This window comes from Manacus vitellinus, unplaced genomic scaffold (assembly GCF_001715985.3).
Source record: "Manacus vitellinus isolate BGI_N305 unplaced genomic scaffold, ASM171598v3 scaffold_20_pilon, whole genome shotgun sequence".
NCBI lineage: Eukaryota > Metazoa > Chordata > Aves > Passeriformes > Pipridae > Manacus > Manacus vitellinus.
In genome coordinates, this window is record NW_021939471.1 from 8,722,398 (window position 1) to 8,737,188 (window position 14,791).

At 39.9% G+C, this 14,791-nt stretch overlaps 1 long non-coding RNA gene across 1 annotated transcript; it reads right to left on the reverse strand.

The window, feature by feature from the left end:
• Window positions 1-989: 989 nt before the first annotated feature.
• LOC108639478 lies at window positions 990-14,019 on the reverse strand. Its single transcript, XR_001920532.1, has 3 exons — window positions 13,880-14,019; window positions 2,882-3,178; window positions 990-1,295 (listed from the first exon to the last, which is right to left on the reverse strand). It is a non-coding gene; the product is annotated as an uncharacterized LOC108639478 (long non-coding RNA).
• Between the last annotated feature and the right edge of the window lie 772 nt (window positions 14,020-14,791).

The following is a 14,791-nucleotide window of genomic DNA, read 5'->3' on the forward strand; positions in this document are numbered from 1 at the left end:
ACAGAGAAGAATGGGGGTCAAAGTGAGTGAATATTGGTTTCCTTGGGTTCTGCCCAAGACAATTTAATCTTCATCTGCAAACAGCTACATCCTCACAAGTAATTACTCTCCTACAGCCTCTCATGGTGGGTTTCAGGAGCAAAGAACAACTGTACATCTTCAATATTCAACAGGAGGGCCTTCTGTGAGCTACAAACCAGTTCATTGCAGGGCACGTTTCTGAATACAATGAAGCATCCTTTAAAGCCTTTGAAGGAATTCAAAGTGAGAGCAGAGATGCTCTTCTCACTCTAAGCATGAGAAGGCCCCTCAGTTCATTTCTGTTGCATAGAAGTAGCCAGGTGCATGAAAGGAAACACTGACAACCTCCTTGACCAAATCTGTCAGCACAGGAGCAGCCTCCTCTAGGCTGCACAGGATGAGAACATACGCTGCAATTGTATTTGGGGGAAGGAACTCGTTCAGATCAAAATATGTACGTTTTTGTTGCTAAATGTTATGTTACAAGTTAAAACTGTATTACAAAAAAGACCAAGTTTTACTAACGTAGCTTAAAAACAGCAAGAAAAAAACCCTAGAAAGCTCCCAGCAATATTTATTGAATGGAACACCTGCGAAAAACATCTATTTTAGGAAGAGGCTATGTAAGGTTTCAAACAACTCTCTTAAGTGAACAGGAAAAAAATTCTAGCACAGTGCTAAAAGTGTCCCCTTTGGTAAGAAACATCACATGGATGGCACTTTAAAAACACATGAATGCAAACTGCATTAGCCATTTCTTCTAAAAATAAGGCTTCAAGGGTAGTTATTTGCCAAAGTAATACCTCTGCCAGCATTTAAACCATTTTGAGCCACTATTAAAGCTGAAGATGTCTGACCTTCAGTAAATTATTAAGCATGAATGTTACTTTGCAGACAGCATTAGTGCTGCAGGATGTTGATTGAGACTATCAAAAAAAGAGAGAGATCTTTGTCAGGTGTCTGGAAACAGAAGTCCAGATCCTACAACCACTCAAATATTTTTAAACCACAGCAATAAACAATAACAGGGTGTACCTTGTTAAACTACTGGGATGTAATCCCAACTAGACAACTGCTCTAGAGTACAGTGGGAACTGGGTTAGAACCTTAATGTTCTGAAAGGCAAGAATAAAAAGCAAAAGATTTTAAATCATCACTTGTTAACAAACACCTTTAAAAATTGCATTCAACTGTAACTTACGCATTTTCAAGTCTTATGTGCCCATGAGTAGTGACAGTGTGGCTAGTAAAGCATCCTTCCAGGAGAAGCAAACCTGGCAAAAACAAAGACCAAAGAGAGAGGAAAGCAATATTAATGGATTTTTTCCAGATCTCATTTAAAAACGTCACCCAACTATGTACACAGACATTTCTTAAAGGCTTTTAAGTTTATTAAATTTGAGGATTTTTTCACAGGTACAGCATGAGGTAAACTAATAATAAAAATATTGCCCCTTATTCATCAAAAGACATCAGTTATCTGCTCCACAGCAGGAATGCATTTCAGCTTCACAAGAAAGTATCCTAAATTTTTCTCTGTGTTTACTGTTGGAGACAACAGAACAGGTTTTAGATGTTGCAAAAATCACAAGCCACAAAACCCGAGGTTCCACTAATTTTCAGTTACAAGCATTATTCCTATAAGTTCTATCAGAGCCAAAACAACCCTCCAGCTATATGAAGCTTTCAAGAACCCAGAATTTAAATAAGAAAATAATTTACATAATTTTGGAATGTTTTTAATTTGTTAACTTATGTTTGAAAATGTTAAGTTAGATTTCTGATCTTTCCATCAAACTATATTAGGTATATCAATAAATAACAAATATGGAAATCAGCATTCCCATAATAATTTAAAATCAAGAACTTTAAGATGAATATCTAATTCGGTAAATGTGATAATATGCAAGTAACTGACTGGAATACTCTAAGAGTTGTGTACAGTGCACATATTTTCTTCATTATCAGATTTTTCCCCAAAAAAGTCTTTGTTCTGAGAGACAAAACTAATGCTTATTATACTATTTTTCAATTAAGCCATATCTTAAAATCCAGTAATTATTGAAAAATGGACAGTCTCCGGTGCGGGTACCCTTGAACTCTACAATCAACAATTGACATTGATTATATTTTTTCTTTCCAGAAATGTTTGTTCCCAGGCTCCAAATTTAGCATGCTGGTCAAATTGTCTTACTCATTCAATCCTTTTGAGCACAAATATAAAAACCTCACTAATATTTTCACCAGAAGTTAAACATTCCAAGCACAGGAACAGCTAAAGTACATAAGGTAGCATTTACATACTTATTTTCTCACCAGACTATTTATTTCTTAAATCTAAGTGATGATGATTATTTTTGGAGAGCAAGTAAAGGCTGGAAATGGTTTTCCTTCCATCAGTTATCACTAACTCAACACATGTCTTTCATTTCAAGTTACCATAGGCACTGCAACTAAAGACCATAGAAAAACCTCCAAGCTCTGCTTTGAGATAGTTCACCAGAGCACAGAGTTCTCTAATCTTAACTCCCAGGGCAAAATCCTGGTCCCAGTGAACTGAATGGTAAAACTGCCACTAGTGCAGCAAGGTGAGGAGTTCTCTCAAGTGGTCCTCGGCAGACCTTTTGAAGCCTCCTCACCAGCTGCTCTTTGAAATGCACTTTTCTTTAGCAACATTTGCCCCAGCCCATTCATCTCTTTGTGGGACTGAAATGATTTAACACCTCTGGCGAATTAGTCGTCTTAGCTACCCATTTGTTAACAATCCCTTTGCATTACTCCCTTCAGACGACACTGATGGTCTCATTAGAGTCTAGCACCCAAACCCCACAGGAGGACACTGCACATCTGGGACACACACTTGCCATTCAGAGCTCTTCGTTCATCAGAGCAGATTTCCCTGCAAACAACGCTTATGTGGTCTCTTCTTTCACCCGTGCTTCAGAGGAGAGTCCAACTCATGGGGGTTCTCTGTGCCCAGATATCACCATACTTTTCCCAGCCCCCTGAGGTGAGACATTGCTGTCTTCACCGTTTGCCTTCCTGTGTGTTTGTCCAGGGATCTCGGCCACATTGCACCATGGTCAGTTGTTCAAGGCTTTCCATACTCTTATTTTGCTGCAAGAAGCCACTCAGTTCCTGCAGGATTCAAAGACACCTGAAAAAGAAAGAACATACCCATTAGTGAAAAGCTCCTTAAAAATTAAAGCCTCCCTGCAATGGCCCCAACACCAAAGTATCTTGAATGCCACACCTTACAAGTTAAGGAGAGCTCACAAATAGTACTTTCTGCCTTCAGACACTACATCTGTCAACTCAACAGAAGGATGCTCATCCCCAAGATAATGATTTTATGTTTGTAATCATGTCCTTATGGTCTAGTAGTTATAGAGATGACAAGGTAGAAAGGAATCTGACTTTTATATCAAATTGCATCAAAACCAGTGATGTCAGCTATTAATATTCATGTCAATATTTCAATTGAGGGGGGAAAAAATCATAACAGATTTGTCACAGAATAACAGACTAAGCTAGAGGCAACAGCTTAAAATGACTGGCTTGCAGGTTAGTCATGGTCTGAACATAGATTTTCTTCCAAGTAGGAATAAGAAAGCTTTTCCAATTCTATATACAGTTTTTAAGTATTCAGAAACAGACTCTACTAAAGAACAGTGGAGGGGTTTTTTTTTCCATTCTAACCAAGAGATTCACAAGGGATTTATGAAGGCTTTTTTAAAAACAAGTAAGAGTCATCAGGTCACAGATACCAAGTTGCCCTCTTACTGCAAAAATGTTAATGCTACTGGTCTACAAGAATATCAAGAATTTCCTCATTGTATCACATATAAGGCAAAGTCTTTATATTTATTGTTACAAGATAATCAGCTACAGAGCCCTCCAGTATTTTAGAGCAAAAGCACATGAAATTTTTAGCAGCCATTCTCTTGAGGGAAATTTCAAGGTGACTGGAACAGTACTTTACATGGATAAAAAAATGCTTATAATTAGAACAGACTTCTTAAATGATCATTTTGCATTTCTTATTCATGTTAGCAGATCGCAGAAAAGGTATAGATACTTGAAAAGACGAAAAATTATAATTGATGTTATTTTAATTCTGTATTATAAAGAAAAAACCTACATCATTCTATTTGGAACTAAAAAGCTACACTACTTCCTCCTTGAAAGTCTGGGCAGCTATGGAGAGCTATTCACTATTAAGTAGGTGAAACCACACACAGAGTTCACAAGTTATGCCTGACTTTCACAGCAGCACTTGAAGATTATCACACAAGATGCAGCAAATGAGTTTATGCAAGAACTTGAGAAGTGAAGAAGACTTAGACAAAAGGGGTAAGGGCAAGCTCTCATCCATGGACTGCCACATAAAAATGGTCTGAAGTCAGCTGGACCCTGGCCAGTCTCAGCCTTGGTCCACCACACACCCACCACACAAATTGTCTCTGCCACTGCTTCATTAAAGAGTGTGAGACCTATGTGGGGCCTGGCCTGTCTTTGGATATTATTTGCATGTGAGTGTGTTTGTGTACCTGGACCTGGCACTGTTTATGCTGTCCCCTTCTAGAAGGGAGAAACCAAATGAATTTCTGGTTTTGGGGTTGTTAGTCAAGCCAGTCTAGCTTGCTTGCTTGTTCTATTTGTGATTTTGTTTTAAAACAATAATGCTATTAAAACTCAGTCTATAAGCAGAGATAGAGAGAAAACTGTATAGACCCTGATCAAGATGTTCTCAATTTCATTGAGAAGGCTTTGAATTACCTTTTGAAACTGGAGCCAATCTTCACAGATATTCACATGAAATCTCTTTAACTGAAGAAATGAGTAATAAGGTACAAACCATATCTTTTTACAAAATCCAGTATGAAACATTTGTATGAAACATTTATAGGAAAACACAAGCACAGACTGCATTAAGTGGGTAGGTAATTAGCAGACCTGGAAAAGGGCTCGCATGCCTGAAAGCTTTTCTATTCTCTCTCTTCCCAGTTATATTGGTCAGTGTAACAAGAGAACCTGCTTTTCCCTACAGATCTTCCCTTGCAGAAAGTGGGACTTATTTTTTTCTAGAATGTGCTGATCATTTCCCCCCCAGATACCCCTTTAAAGTTTGTGCAGATCATCCAGATTAAGCCCTACCCTATCACATTGAGGAGAAAATGAAACTTGCAGTGGACTTGCAATAGTAGGCAGTCCTGAAGACATGGGATACAATGACCACTGACTCTCATCCACTGAACCAGGTTTTTCCTAATAAAATTAGTGTGCCAGCAACTAGCTAGATTAAACAGAGAGAGAAATGAAGGATAGTGGGCAGAAAAACAGATGTTATGGTAGATGTTTAAACAGGAATGCTTACATTGGAAGGTGTGCATGATCTTACACAAGGGTTAGAAGATGGAAACTAGTCTAATTTACTATGGAGAATAAAAAAGGGGACAGAACATCAACACTGTCTGTTTGGGCTACTTCCCTTCCTTGCCTTGAGCCTGCTTTACACACCTGCAATTAAAAGAAAAATATATATATAAAATGAAGCTTTTGAAATCAAGCATATGCCTCAGTTTTGCTGCAAACCTTCTGATGCATCACCCATTATCATCAGAAGTGTAGGACAGAATTCTCAGGTTGTGAAGAAAATCTTTTTGCTTTCATTGTTTTGCTGTGTCTGTCCCTGCAGCCTCCCTTAGTCTCTCAAATTACTACACTATTTAGTAATAGTGGGAAGATTATTCCTATCAGTCACTGTTCAGTCTAGGTCCTTAATAAGGTGCTACTGGCAAGGCTGCAAAACCTGAGAGTATGAGCTGAGGTATCAGGATCCAGTTGTCTCAACACATTCCTTGTGTAAAGACCAGGCAATAAAACACCTCAAACTTAGGAGCAATGCTTGAAAAAGAAAACGGTTTTCAGCGAAGTACTGAAAAAAATAGTTTCCCCACGCAGTTCCACCCAGTTATCATTACTCTGAACTTCAATTATCATTACTCTGAACTGCAGAACTTTTGAACCAAGAAACAAATACTTGAGTGACGGCAGAAGGGGGGGGGCTTATTTATTTATGCATTTATTTTTTATTACAGGAAGTTCCTAGAATGCAGGCCAATCATTTCAATCTACCAAAAAAACCTCATGAGTAAATAGCTACTGTAAGATTTTTCAGGATTTATGAAAGCAACTGTCCTCTACAAGAGTTAGGTTAGAAGGAAGAGGAGACCATCCACAGTGCAGCAGCAGGAAAACACGACTGGGGTCACTGGCACTCTAACCTAATACACAAGTCTGTTACTTGGCAATCAACAATCGGTGACTGCAGTCCTAATCGCTGTCCTGGACCTGCATATTGCACAGAGTCGTCCATAAAATTACTCATGTGCATAAGTAGTCCCACATGGTTCAGTGGGTCTCATTACGTAAGTGTTAGCAGGGGTCTGAGGTCAAGATACTGCATTCCTCAGACCAGACAGATTCCCACTGAAGTGATTAGGAGCGCTTCATTTGCCAAACAGAAAGAATTCCGCAGGTATTTGTTTGAAGTGTGATACAAATTTACTTTGGCCATAGTTCCACCTTTCTTTAATGTTTGTGGGAAAAAGTTATTTGAATGCACAAGTATTTACTGACCAGAGCAAATTTCAGACCCATATTTACAAGTATTTGCACCAGAAGTTTTTGTGCACAGCTACCACCACACATACGTTATCTGACTAAACTATAAAAAAAATCTCAAATTTCTGCCCCTCACACCCAGATTTACTGATTTACGAGAGCATGTGAGAGTTTTGTTAATTTTTAGACATACAAAGAAATCGTTGCCCATTTGCAGCTGAAAGGCAGACTACACTCATTGCCAGGTAAATCAAATTTCGTTTGATCCCTGAGCAAGCCCTGTAACAGTGAAACGTGGTAAATAAAGCAGACATCTTGCTAAATCAGCAGCACGGGATTGAACCCTTAGTGCTATTCACTACAAATGGATCCGTTGGATTATGGGTCATTAGTTCAATCACTTTTACCAAGTACAACCAAATTGGAACGTTATTAAACATTTATCTTCAGGGGCAGATTTACTGTGAAGATAAGGAGATTGTAGAGACTCTCCATTAGCACTGCCTATTCCAGCATGCATTCCTGTCATAAGCACCTTTCATTCATAAAAATATCTCTGGAACCCAAAGCATCCCACAGATGTCTGCCTTTACATGCTGGTGACCGCACCCTGGCACCCTCCAGACGCTGACCAGTTAATTCCAATACACATTTTTTGATAACCTCTTGCTGCTTTCCTACTCCATGCCGTCAAGATAGCAGAAGCAAACCCTTTTCAAAAAATACAAACTAAAAGCTGGATTTCCCAATATTCAGTCAGTCCTAGGGACACCGAGTCACTGAGCTTGCTCCTAGCAGCGGGCCACACAGTATTGTTTGAAAAACAGAAAAACAATTATTTAGAAATGTAATTTCTGTCTCCCAAGGGTTTATTTTAACTCTTACCCCGGGCCTCCGCATCTGACTCCTGTCTCCTTCCGACCCTCACACTGGCTAGAGCAGGAAGGCAGGGCCTGGCTGTGATCCCCTCGGATGAGTTAGGAAAAAGACTAGACAAAGAAATTCTCACAGATCTTTTGCAAGTCCTAATCGCAGGCCTTGAACAGGCACCCCAAACAATCTGTAACACAATAGCACGGACAAAAGTGACAGAAAGACATCTCCCTTTACAGAGAGGGTGGTCAGACATTGGAATGGGCTGCCCAGGGAAGTAGTGGATTCTCCATCCCTGGAGATTTTTAAAAAGAGCCTGGATGTGGCACTTAGTGCCATGGCCTAGTAACCGCAGCGGGGTTGGATCAAGGGTTGGACTTGATGATCTCAGATCTTCCAACCCGGCTGATTCCATGATTCTATGATAAGAGTGGTTTGTCAGAGAAAAGACATTAGAAGAGAAATGGGAACAATTTACCACGTTGGCTGTAAAGGGGAATGGCTCTTACTAACTGAAGCTGAAATCATCACGGACTTGCTAAGAAAAAGGGTAGACACACAAAAGCCGTTTCCTTTCCCTCTGAGGTCAGTTTGGGTCCTTAGAAATTTTTACCTGAGCCCACTATGTCCCGTTGAATAGTAAGGAATTAACTAAGCAGGAGGAGAGGGCAGTTTTCACCCTGGTCTATTGTTTCAGCTCCTGCAGACACTAACATTTGCTGTAGTTTACACTCCTCCACACTTGTGGTTGCCCCACAAGAAATCAAAACAGTAATTTTCATTTAGAGGTCAAATTCCAGAAGAAAATAATCGCACCAGGAAGCATGGGTTGGGAAATTTTTGTTGCAGGTTCTGAACAAGAAGGTTGCAGTCAAAGGCAGAGTGTAGTTAGCTACCTTTGCCTTACCCTAATTTTGATGGCTTCCTCATTTCCTTGAAAGAAGGCTTTATTCTGATTTTAAAAGCTGGCTTTCACTCTATGAAAGAAGGAGGAAGCTTACTATAACGTCAAATTCTTTGCATTACTGATAGGTAAGAACTGGAAAGCTGGGCAATAAATAGAAATTCAGCCTCTTTTAGTTATGATTAAAATTACAGGTCTCATTCAACCATAACTGATACATGAATTACATCACCAATAATTACTTTTATGACAAAATAATTGTGACAATCAAGCCAAACCAAGCACCCGTGACCACACATCTAGGTCTCCAAAGAGCCAAACTGGGCCCTGATTCTTGAAGAAGGACCAAGAAGCTGAAAAAAGCCTTGTCTCCCAAGAGTGAGTCTCAGACCTTTTCAGAACTCTTTAAATGGATCAAGACTCAAGCAAGCTATATTATTATTCCATTCCAAAAGACCAGTTTTTAAATAGTCACAAAAATACACACCCTGCACCTTAGCCAACCTTTTGATAGGAAGGATAGCTAACAGAGAAAGAACAAAACAAAACTCAAATCACCCAGAATCAACTCTTGACATTCCCCAAAAGGCAGCATATTTCACTGCTGAAAAGTGCATTTTTATGGAAGGGTGTTGGTTCTGTTATCAACTGCCATGCCCTTGCTAGCTCTTAAAAGCAGAACAAATGTTAGGAAAAGTTTTATGACTGAATGGGGAAAGGCAGGAGACAGACTATTAAAAAAAGGCATGGGAAGGAGTTAGCACAGAGCCAAAACAATCTTGCAGCTGCATTACATTATCCCAGTGGGAAGTTGCCAGGTTGGCAGCAAAGTTAAACTCTAGGCTCATGAAAGGGAAGCACTGATACCACCAGCTACAACTTGCATTAAGTGAGCTTCCCACACCTCAGTGCCAATCCAGCTCAGTCCTGATCTGCAATGCTGTTCCAGCCCTGGGCCTGTTTTACACGTAGGCTGCCAGTCGATCTGAACAAGCCACACATCCAAAGTGGCAGTGATGGACAATAAGGCTTCCTTCAAACCATCATGATCAACAGTGAGGATTGTTACAGGTAAGCAACAGCAGACAGGTACTTCTCTGCAATCTGCAAGCTTCTTCCCACCCCAACACAATCTGAACATAACACTTCAAATCTATATCCCAAACGAGCTTCCCTTTTAGTCATGCTGATTATTTTATAGTACCACAAATGTACACAGTGCTTTTTAAGATACAAAATAGAGCCATTTTCTTCTCAAGCTGGGAGAGTTTACTGTGTCCCAAGATAACAACTTTGGAAAGGGATTTTATAGAAATAACTGTGGTAAGCAAAAACATCTTGGAAAAGTTTCATACAGTAAAGCAGATCAAGAAGCAGTACCATGGATAAATATCAAAAGGACAGTCTGTGCTTAGGGTAAGATATGGCAGAAAGCCTGAAACTTTTTTCACATCCTTGTCAGCATGACAGAGGCTCAGGGTGCCAGCTGAATGCTTTCTTTCACCTGCAAGTATATCCCCATGGTCACCTGCCAGAGCTTTCAACATTGTCCAAAACCTGCTGCTTCCAGAGACTGACAGAATTTGTGGAGCCCTTCCCTGCTGATGTAAAAATGAAGCCCTGACACATACAGTAATGTGCAACCACAGAAACAGAACCAACCTTCTTCTAGTTCTTTGCTCTTTCACAAGGACACAAGGAGTTGGTGTTGAGTTGCACAGCTCCTCCAGGTTACACAAGCTCTCAGGGAGGAACAGATGTTCGAAAATTAGAAATTTCTGTGCCATTTAATTCAAAGCACTTTATAAACATTAACAAAAGCAAACCCTGGGCTATAAAAACAAATTATAGATGGGATCACCTCACTAGCAAAATGCAGCTGCCTTTGTCCCACAGAATTGCAGCTAATGGTTCATGGTGACATTACACCACCATCTGAAGGCAGGAAAAGAACAGGCTGTGAGGCCACATTCAGGAGTTAATTTTTAATATTTGCATTTATGAGAACTACTTCTATTAATTCAGATATTAAGTGCAATTCATTGCACATCATGGCTCTGGAATTCTTTTGGTCATCTTCACAGAAAACTCTCCAGTCTGTGGAGAGAGAGATAGTCAGAAGAAAAGAGAACCTCAGCACCCCAGAAATAAAGGCAGAGTATACTTGGTTTTTGACTGCACCAGTAATATGAACGAGAGGAACAAAAAAGAAGACTTAAGTTCTCTTCCTGCACAGTGGATCTTCCCACAATCACATAACACTGCCATGGAGCTGCAGAGTTACATCTGCCACCACAACAATATCACAATGCAAAGAACAATACAAAACCCAGTTTATGTAGTCTAAACACATGGTTAATATTCCTGTGGGGAAACCAAGTCCAAAGAAATGAATACATCTTTAAAATTCCTTGCATTGACCCACAGTTGAGGGCTGTTCTTGGTGTTTCTGATCTGTGAACAGGCTGGTAAATCGGCCAGAGTTAACACATCAGTGCTGGAGAATGAGTTAATCAGTTCTTTGTTTATAGTTTCACACTGTCTCCAAACTCAAGTAGTCATTGCATCGCTCTGGCTTACATTAAATATTTTTCCCCCACTCTTTAAAATATAAAAACAGAGCTTTTTTTATTATTAAATTCTTCCAGAGCAGAGTTTCATGGAAGTGAATCAATTCTGTAAATACAGAAGACATGGAGTCTTTCAGCTGTAGTGAGGAGATACAGAGACACTTCACTGGGGTTTTCTGTAATAAATTGGATCTACTGCCCTTTAAGGTGCAAATGCCAGTACATTTCTTCATCTTCACTCTCTCTTCCAACAGAAAATCCCCACAAAGATGCAGAATTACCTAGGCAAGTGATTTAAAGATTTTTCTTAAGAACCACTAGGGAATATTTATTTGCAGACAGTAAACTCCCAGTTGTTTTGTTTTTATCTTCATCTTTCCGTTAACAGCTTTACCATTTACAATAGAAATGAGTATCTTCTTTTGCTAGGTTTCATGTGGATGCACAGATTCCTTCTCAAAAGCAACCAGCCACAATACAGTAGTGCTAGGGGGAGAATATTTTGGAAAAATAACATCTGTATTTGCAGAACTCTATAAATAAAGGTATCATTCATCTGATACACTGTAGGTCAACTCTTCCTTTTTTTAGTGTTCACTTTTCAGCAACTGAAATCACAAGGCATGAAGTCAACAGATATTTAAGCTATTTAAATAGAACCAAGGATAAAGGTCATGCCTCTGATGTGATTTATCTTCACAGGAACCCACCCAAATCTCAGAAACCCCCGGCCTTGGAGATAGGAAATTCTGGAGGCTGTATAGATAAGAGATCGGTGTATTCAAACTACAGATAGCTTTTTCCAGACTGTCTATAAATAGCTTCGAGCAAGGTCTTAGGTAAAAACAAACAAACAAACAAAAAAACCTCTCAGCAATGTGATATACTCAGGAAAATGCCCATGAAGTTGTAGAGAATTGCTCTGTCCTGCCCTGGTTGAGAGGCTGGTGTTTTCCGCAGCCTTTCACACCAAAGGAAATCGGCACTCGGGTCTCCCAGTAAATGCTGCCTCGTGGCAGCTGCAAACTAGCCCAGGAAAAAAAGGTTAAAAAAATTAAGTAATAATAGTAATAATAATAAAAATCTTCCAGCAATCTTTCAGCAAAGCAGCCAACTGGATCACTTAGTCAAAGGTCAGTCAAATGGGAGAACTGATGCTAGTGAGAAAAGGGAGAAGGTAAAGCTTAGGGCTCCCCATAAATGTCTCAGGAAACCACTTCCTAGAGAGGTAGCAGAAATAGGCAACTCCAGCAGCACCACTGCACAGACACGTGCAAATATGACAGCAAATAACTTGGTAAATAATTTTTAAAAGCAGTGAAATCAGACAAACCTCGAGAGGAAAGACAGTATCTCTCAGAACTTCTGTGCTCGTTACTGTACACACTTGAAAAAACTGCTCACATGACTTTAAAAACTTTTAACCAGTCCTGTGAATTCTGCCACAAAAAGTCTCATTTTTGTCTCAGATTTATTCTATGAAACAGAACGCCAGCTTGTGTGACAGACAGCAATAGCACAATTAAAAAATTCCACCTGAGGCCAGCTCTGTTCAGCAACCAGAGGAAAGGAAGAGAACTAATTAAAACCATGTTCCCTAAAAGCAGAAGTGGTTAGCTGCACATACCAAATAGAACACAGTATCTGTCACAGGCAACTGACCTCGAAACAGAGGAGGGAGCAGGGGAGGTGAATGTAGTTACAACAAATCACACATTCTGAAGAAAAAAGTGATTTAAGAGCTACTACAATCACCAGGATTTGTGCTTGGGTGAAAAGAACAGCAGATGTGGAGCTAATGTAGATACTAAGGGCAGGTTCATGCAATCCTGGCACAGATAAACCTGATGATATAATTGGGAGTTTTCCCTATTTTCTTTGAGATCAGTGTCTCAGTAATTTATTAAGTTCTCTTAACCAGTCAGTCCAGATAGGAAGGATTTCAGATTAATTAACTACAGGTTTAAACCTGCAAAGGGGCATTTTACATCTCAGAGACCACCTCACACCTTGCAGGAGGGAGCCAGAGGTATCTTCTGAGAACAAACATGGGGGTCATTACTGTTCAATTCTGAAATTTTCCCTGCATTGCTCAAATCTCTATAGACTGCAGCAGCTATCATTTTTGCTTCTATGGCAGTCAGAGAGCTCTTGAATCATTAACATGGGAATATCAGCATTTCTATTACTCCCAGACATTTCTTTCTTCACTTTCCAATGTTTTCTCTGTGCTATCTGTCATTACCTTGTTTTCTCATTTTCCTTTTCATTAATGATTATTATTCAAGAGAGGAAATGTAGCACAGTCTGAGAATTCATTCAGCATGAATGGGGAGAGACATATGGTCTAGCAACTTAAGCAGAGGATCAGGAGCCAGACTGCTTGCTAGACCTAGCCTGATAGTCTCCCCCTTGGTCTTTGTGCAAGTCATTTAAGGTCAAATGCTTTTTCCTTCCCACAGCCAAAAGTTCAGTAGAAGGTCAATTCCTTTGGACTGAAGAAGGGGTTACCCCACTAACATTGATGCTCCAACTTGTAGCTACACTGTCCTTGCATGAGGAGCAGAAACTTCCTTTAGGCTTATCCTCACCACAGTCACAATGCAGGAGATCATAAACTCAAGTATTTTGTGATCACGTCAATGCATAGCACGGCTATAAAACACCACAGGCAGGGAAATGCTGTGTACACTACATCAGCTGGTCAAGGAAAAGTTTGACTTGGATGAGAGCCTTCTCCCAGCATGACTGAAATAAAGAACATGTTTTTTTTCTGATCTGCTCTAGCTGCAAACTCGTGTGTTTGCAAACATCACACAAACCAGTCCCCAGCAATAACTGGTGCTGACTGGTTCACCACAGTCACCCCATGAAGAGAACTCACTGTGGTTTGACATCCAAGTCACATTTCTTCTCCTTCAGTCTCACGGCACTGGGAGTAAGGAGGAACTCCCACAGAAAGGGGCTCTGCAGTGAACAGCATGGGTGGACTCCAGGTGCAGCTCCCCAGGGAGGATCCCAGCCTTCCCATCAGGTTGTCATACCTGTGTATGCAGAGAAGATTTAGCAAACAAAGCAGCAATGCTTCTTTCAGCTTGTTTTAGTTCTCCAATTGGATAAATTTCACTTGCTTAACAACGGAGTTGAGAAAAATACAATAATTCACTTAAGCATTGTGTTTGTGTTTCTTTTTACCACACAAAAGAGCAGAACCTGACAAAGTAGATCCTTCTCAGGAAGTGAGCTGGTTAAAAGTAAGCTGTGTGAAATTTAGTCTAATTATATGGCACTTTTTGTTAGATGCAGGGACCCATAGCTTATTTCTCCTTTGTTTTTCCTCTAGGGAACAGGAGCACTGTTGCTGAATTCAGAGAGACTCAAAGTCAGGATTGTGTCCCTCTGGGAGCTTCAGATTAATGCAGGATAAACAGATTAAGTTGGACTTTGGTTCTCTGCTGCATTCCTCTGACATACCATGGATACCTGAGGCAGAGCAACAAGGTAACATCAATTCTGTGAAAGGTGCAAGATTCACAATCAGTTCCTAATGTTTATATGCAAGCTGGTACATTTTCAGAGCAATAAGGGTGAAGGAATTTACTTTGTAAGGTGAATAGATCAAGTATGGATTAGACTGAATTAACAAGACTTTTGCCCCTATTCCAACCCCCACATGCAAACAGATATCATCTTGAGAGTTATTGCTGCACTTTTCTTTACAGGTTAAGAAAAAAACCAAACAACATCCAATCTTTCAAAGCTTCAACAACAGTCAGGTTTCTTTGTCCAAATTCTC